Raw genomic sequence first — 7368 nt, 5'->3', positions numbered from 1 at the left:
GATGTTGGCTGCCTTCTTTCTCCTGAATTTGGCATCACTTCTTCTGGTGAGCAGAAGCTAATTCATTTTTCCATCAGGGAAAGTTTCAGCCATCATTAATTTCTCATGAATATCTCCTTATTTGGGAGATATTCCTATTTTCAGCTCAATGAAGAACGAAATCTTTCTAATCTCTAGAATCTAGTCACTTCTGTAATTTCTTCCCAATTAGCCAGCTACCAGTTATTTTCTTGATATATGTCTCCTTCCCTGCCTCAAGAACACAGAATATGCAAATCCTAAGATTATAATAATAGAAATACCTTCAATGTGCACTAACATTAATGTGGCAGATGTAATCTAAGTTGCCTCCATGATCCTTGCCTCCTGGTATTCATTCTCTTGCATAATTTCCTTTCTTTGAGTGTGAGAGAAACCTGTGACTTGCTTCTAACCCATAGGATATGGCAAGGAAGTAGTCATATCTTAGAGAAGCCTCCACACAATAATCAGCAGAACACTGAGGTTCTCAATCCAATGGTCAATAAGGAACTGAATGCTGGAACAATTATGTGAGCTTAGAAGCAGATCCTTCCCTTCTGCTGGGCCTCAGATGAGACCGCAGCTCCAGTCATTACCTTGATTGCAGCCCACAGAAACTCCCAACCCACAGAAACTGTGAGTTAATAAATGTGTTGTTTTAAGTTGATATGTCATATTATTGATATATAATAATAGATAACTAATACAATTAACAATAAGAGACACTGTTTCCTCCAAGGGAAGGAAATGGGCCATTTTCTTAGACAAGATAGTAAAAAGTGATGAGGAAAACTTCCTAAACAAATACCATAACAGTTGGATTCACTAAAAAAAATTATCACATGAGAACACATATTTGAAATGAATTATCTCTTTATGGCTTGATCTGTAATGCTATCTTTTAGAATTTCTTTTAGCTGGACATAACAGAAGGCTGACTACAGTTTGTTAAACAAGTAAGGTAAGGTGTTTATTTTCCTCATGTATGAAGATGCCTTATGCAGGCAGTCCAGGGCTTGTGAGGCAGTGCCAAGATGTCACTGGGGATGGGGTTCCTTCTGTCTTCCTATTCTAGCATTCTTAGTGAGTGGATTTCATCTTCATGGTTGTAAGATGCCTGCTCCATCTCCAGGCATCTGTGTTACAGGACAGTGAGTGAAGAACAAAGGTGGATTCCAGCTGATTCTCTACTTTTTAAAAAAGGCTTTTCTGGATATTTCTATGAAGAAACTTCTACCTACATCTGAATGGGTAAGACAAAATAATAACACAGTCACCTGAAATGGAGTATGTAGGGGAGGCTGGGTATTTTATCTAGGTATTTTGCTGAGGTATGCATAAACAAATCAGGGTCTGTTAGTAAAGAAGAAAAGGTGAGAAGATTTTGGGTGGGCTACTAGGAGTGTCTGCCACCGCAGTCATGTAGTTAAATGAGAGTCTCTGCTTGGAAAAACAAAACTTACAGAATAACCCTTGGAGCCAAACAAGTCCAGATGAGTGATCAAAACTTGTTTTTAGCATAGAGGTCATTTTTTATTTTTATTTTTATTTTTGGGATGGAGTCTTGCTCTGTTGCCAGGCTGGAGTGCAGTGGCACAATCTTGGTTCACTGCAACGTCCACCTCCTAGGTTCAAGTGATTCCCCTGCTTCAGCCTCCCAAGCAGCTGGGACTACAGGCACGCATCACCACACCAGGCTAATTTTCTGTATTTTAGTAGAGATGAGGTTTCACCATGTTGGCCAGGATGGTCTCGATCTCCTGGACCTCATGATCTATCTGCCTTGGCCTCCCAAAGTGCTGGGATCACAGGTGTGAGCCACTGTTCGTGGCCTAGAGGTCTTTTTAATTAAGTTATTTCCCTAAACCTGCCTATAAGACTACTCTTAACATTTTACAAAGGCTTAGATTATCTTGCATTTTAAAATGTTTATGCCTAAACTGTTGCCCTTCTCTTCAATTTGATAACTAGTATTTCTTTACCTCAAAGGGCCTCTAAACACTTGATTTGTTCATCCTTTAGACAGCTTTGTAAATAAAACCAAGGGTTCCTCCTATGGTCCAGACAGCTTCTTAAGGACAGATAAAGTCAGCATTCCTAAGCACCAGGGTAGCCAAGGGCGTGTTGTAGATTTATAGGGGTAAGATATTGTCTCTTTCTTCCACTTCCCACCACTTAGTTCAAACCCGTAATTTTAATTGAGATAAGGAGAACTGTCTCTTAGGAAGAGTTGGGAAAGGAAAAAAAGGAAAAGCTGTGGTGACCTGAAGACCACTTGAGACATTTCTTCCGTTATTACAATCTAATTTTCCAATAAATTGCAAGCATTCCTAGAACCACAGACTTCACTTAAGCCAAACTCTGTCAATTTCACACTGCCATGTATGGATGAGCATAAATGAGTTTCTCTTTTCAGGCCCCAATTGTGTATACTTTACAGAACTTCATCGAGAAAGTTATTCATTTCTTTCCTTTTCTCCTTTGTATCATAGCTCATTTAATTTCTATATAATAAAATCCACTAACCCTCCAGAAACTAAGGTTTAAAAAAGTTATTTTTCCCATGTTTAGTTATTGCAACAAATATTCATTATAGCTAAGGCAAGACAACTATTTAGTAGCATAACACCATGGTCCTTCAAAAAATAACCATAAACAAATCTATCTATTTTTCATTCCAATATTTTTATCATTCCTTTAGGCATATGCGAAGATCATGTTCACTCCTGGCTGGATAATTCATTCTTTCTTCATGAAATAGCTGTGGCAGAGGGAGCCATAAATAAAATAAAGCCTCCTAAACGAAGGTTTTCTTTAATGTGTTCAGATTGACACATCTAGTAAATTCTATCTAGTAAATTCTGATATTTCAAATGACTCACCATAACAGGTATAGATCTGGATTTTTAAAAAATTGACATGATTTATCGACACATCTGTGGGTTTTCTTTGAAATAGTAGAGCTTTACTGACTGTGACACTTTGCATTTTATAGAAATTTCATTGCTTTCTCTTGTGTTATAGATAATTTTTATATAACTGAATCGTGAATCTCCAGTAAATGGACAAGAAACATAAACATATAATTCTCAAAAGAGAAAACACAAAGCAAAAACAGCTAATTAATATATATTCAGCGCATGTGTTCAGTCTCATTAGTGATGAAAGAAATACAAATTTAAGAAATATGTCATGGTGACTTACCTCCTTGTTGACACGAGCAAAGGAAAAAGCAACAGGAATAGAGAAGACTGGCTAGAGAGCAGTGAGATGGGCCCTGTCACCTACTGAGGAAGGACGGAGACGGGTGGATTTCCTGGGTTCTGTAAGGCTACAAGAACTGGAAACATGCTCAGGTTACCTTAGGCAGCAGTACCTTGTGAAATAAATGCCTGAGGGAGGGAAAATTGGAAACATGTGATCAGTCCTCGTGGCACCTAGAATGTTCTTCAGGATCCACAGTTCTAGAAGTTCAAGGGCAGCTATGGTCACTCAACTTGCTTGAGTTGTTCCTACAGAATCTGGTATACATTTCTCCCTCCCATAGTCATCTGTCATATGGTAATACAGGACTGTCTCTGAAGACTGACTCCAACTGGCTAAATAAAAAAGGAAAGCATTGGTCCTCCTGAATGGAAAGTCTAAGGACAGGGTTTGCTCAGGACAGCTGGAGCTGAGGGATTTAGTGGAGGTATTCTCTGTCTCCATCAGCCCTGCTGTCCTTTGAACTGGCTTCACTTTAAACCAGGCTTTTTCCATGTGGCCCCTGGTAGGTCACTTCACATCTCTAATCCTGTTTCCTCATTCTAGAAAAATGGAGCTACTAGCCACCTGCATAAGTACAATGTGAGGATTCCATGAGATAGATGATATGTAAATGTTTTCAAGCTGCCACATTTCAGAGGACTTTATTATTTGATATGAGCTCAGTGGCGTGCTTCGGAACAGTCTTTAACATGGCATCTATATCATCTTCCCTGTTTCTGATTATTAATAAGATGGTACTGCTGTTGCTAAGCAGGCCTGCCCTGCAGCTTGGCACAGAAGGGGAAAAAAGTCATCCTCTTTATCGAGAATATCAAGAATGAGGGGCATTATTATTCTTTTTTAAATTGGCATTTAAAAAAAATTAAGTTCTAAGGTCCTGGGAGCCTATGGAAGAGTCTCAAGGACCACACTGTGTGTGGAGGGGCCGGGTAGCAGTGGGCAAGGCTGACTGGGTGGAGCTGCCCTCTTTAATAAGAGCAGGCCTGCTTTTGTCTGTTTTCTACACCATGATTCTGGACGAGATTTTACATCAAAAAGGAGAGTGGTAATATGATTAAAATAGGAGCACCTTTGGAAGCAAAACAGAAGAAATGAGCCAAATGCTGACATTAATTGACTAAAAGCTAATGAAAGCAGAACTGAATCAATCAATTACAGCAAAATTGAACATCACTTGACAATATCTAGAATTCAATATTTTTAAAGTAGATCAGTAATAGCTCAAAGTGGTATGTATTTCATTGGTCTAGGCCTGAGGAGGACCTCCCCCATTCCTCTGGCTCACCTCTGAGACTAAGGACACTGAGAAGCCTCTGCAATGGATGGGCTCAACTGGCCAACCAGCCCTCATACACTATATGGTACACAATATTATTAGTGTTTACCAACCCCTCCTTGTTCTGGCCAATGCAATGTGAGTAGAAGTAGTGTGTGTTTTCTCTTTGACTCTGAGCAAATTGCCTACCTGTCTCATTTTTCTCATCTATAAAGCATAATACCTACATTACAGGGTTGCTGAAAAGATCAAATTATAAACACACACATGCATGCACAGCTAGGATTTAGCAGTATCTAACAGTTGGTAGGGAATCAATAAACCTAGGTAATCTTTCTCTCTGTTTCCTTCCTTCCAACCATTTCTAAGTTTGGGAATTTGCTGTTTTGATCTCACAGGCTCTAGAACTAGGACTCCTTAAAGTCCTTACTCCAAGGTCTGCCCCCTCTACATCCCTGCTAGGGCTTTGAAACTAGAAGTGAATGCTGCCAAATCCTCTGGCTTATCGTTCTTTGTGTGCTCTTCAACTCTGAAGACACAATCATGGCCAGGGTGACAGGCTAAAGTCTGAGTCAGGGTGAGCTTTTGGGGAAACAGCGTGGAGCGGGTGGCGGTCTCAGCTCTCTTCTCGCCCACACTTTAACTGCTTTCTGCCCACATCCATTCAGGGCATTGTCCTGTTTGTCTCCTCAGCTGTCTTCTGTATTAACCTCCAGCCTGTTGGGTGCATTCACTTCTGCCAGCTGGACTTTCAATATGTATTTAAAAAGACACACACAAACAAACAAAAAACTTTACTAGAAACAAAAGGAAAACCATCATATTCAAAAATATAAATACAAAAGCAAAGAAATGCATACATTTACTGGACAAAGAGGTCTCATCTTGAGTAAACTGGTAGCACTCAGAGATGTCTGGAGGTCTTGGAGGCTACACACTGTCCATTAATATCTCCTGTCAAATTCTGAACATGCAGAAATTACCAGATCTCAAAGTCCTCATTTCTTGTTGAATTTTAGTGAAAAAACTTCCCTGGATCCCACCGTAGTTGAGTCTTGGAACAGTGTGTTAATCTTTATATTATAAAATGTGCTTGACTAGAGAGTATAGGCAGTACGAAACATTATATTTTTCAAACGGAAACATAACATCAGAAAAAAAAAAAAAAGAGAGAGAAATACTGTTCCAGTGACTTGGAATCCCAAGTTCTCAAAGGGAAGAAGGCCAATAAAGAAGTGAGAGGAGAAAGTCTGAGAACCGCATGAAAAGGGTCCTGTTCCCACTGGGACCATGGTCCACTCACCAAATTGTCAGAGACGTTTGAACCAGAGCAACTCCATCTTGAATAGGAGCTGGGTAAAATAAGGCTGAGACCTACTGGGCTACACTCCTAGGAAGGTAGACATTCTAAGTCACAGAATGAGGTAGAAGGTAGACACAAGGCACAGGTCATAAAGACCCTGCTGATAAAACAGGCTGCAATAAGGAAGCCGGCCAAAACCCACCAAAACCAGGATGGCAATGAGAGTGACCTCTGGTCCTCACTGCTACACTCTCACCAGCTCCATGACAGTTTACAAATGCCATTGCAACCCTCTATGGTCTAAAAAGGGGAGGCATGAATAATTCCCCCTGTTCAGCATACAATCAAGAAATAACCCTAAAAACGGACAACCAACAGCCCTTGGGGGTGCTCTGCCTATGAGTAGCCATTCTTTTATTCCTTTAGTTTCTTAATTACTTGCTTTCACTTTACTCCATGGACTCCCCTCAAATTCTTTATTGCTCAAAATCCAAGAACCCTCTCTTGGGGTCTGGATCGGGACCCCTTTTCAGTAATAAACTTGTAGCATTTGGTGTTTTAATGTTTGTGTTTTCTTGATTGTTACCTCATTTCGCCTCAACTGTTTAAAGATGGTCTTTTTGGCCACTTTATTCAGCTTTAATTGTTCTAAGGGGAGTGAAGAAATGGTCATTTACTTTGAAAAATCAGAGGGAACGTGTTGATGCGGGAAGCAGCTAATCCTTGGGGTACAGTGGCCCTTGGTAGTGCAGGAAAGTCCTGGGGGCCACCTATAACCCACCCTTCTCCTCTACAGCATCTCTCCCTGTAGTCATTCTCCACTGAAGCCCCAGAGGGTGCAGCACTTTGCCACAACAGAGTACTTCTGGGTTCCTGTTTCTTTCTGAGGCGGGCCAAGAACTCTCAGCCCATTGGCAGGGGCGAGATGACGGCCACCTAGCGAGTCCAATGGGCGTCAAGCGCGTCTAGGCTTGGTGGACTTGTCAGCGCCTGTCTGGCCTAAATGCCCAACTTGAGCACCGGCCCTTTCCTGCATTCCCCTAACCCTGGCAACGCTGAACAATGGAAAAAAAAAAAAAAGGCAAAAACAAAAAACATCTTAAAACACACCACACACACACACACACGGATCCGCGTTCAGAAAGGCGTGCACTTCCCACGCCTGATACCCCGCATCGCAACCTCGCAGCTTCCCGGGCGTGCAGCGCTCATTTACCAATTCCCTTCCTGGGAGCTGCAGACTCCCTCTCTCGGCCCCACTCCGTTTTACCCTTACCCCAGCTCCCGCCTTAGCCAGGGGCTTCCCCGCCTGCAGCTAGGGTTCGGGCCAAATCGCCTCTCGGCGTCCGCCTGCCGCTCCCCGGGCTCCACTTTCACTTTCGGTCCCGGCGGCGGCGGTGGTGGTGGCGGCGGCGCAAGGGTGAGCGCGGCTCCAGACCCCTAGGTACAACGCGCCCGAGCCGCGGGGAGGGGACTGCGGGCCAGGAGGAGAGCGCGGCAC

The 7368-nt window shown here is 42.2% G+C and overlaps 1 protein-coding gene across 3 annotated transcripts in view; it reads left to right on the top strand.

Annotated features, from left to right (window-relative positions):
* The first annotated feature begins 569 nt into the window (after window positions 1-569).
* Window positions 570-7368, top strand: part of ERAP1 (endoplasmic reticulum aminopeptidase 1) — a 39271-nt gene continuing 32472 nt past the window's right edge. The window contains exon 1 of one of the 3 annotated variants that reach the window (XM_011944294.1): window positions 570-657. The gene's annotated coding sequence lies outside the window, so the exon portion shown is untranslated. Of the gene's footprint in view, window positions 658-6977; window positions 7312-7368 lie in introns of those variants that run through there. The other 2 variants (XM_011944293.1, XM_011944295.1) reach the window with 2 other exon arrangements.

This window comes from Colobus angolensis, unplaced genomic scaffold (genome assembly GCF_000951035.1).
Source record: "Colobus angolensis palliatus isolate OR3802 unplaced genomic scaffold, Cang.pa_1.0 Scaffold23, whole genome shotgun sequence".
Classification (NCBI taxonomy): Eukaryota; Metazoa; Chordata; class Mammalia; order Primates; family Cercopithecidae; genus Colobus; species Colobus angolensis.
The sequence above is the reverse complement of the archived record's forward strand: the minus strand, read 5'-3'. Positions and strand labels throughout refer to the sequence as shown.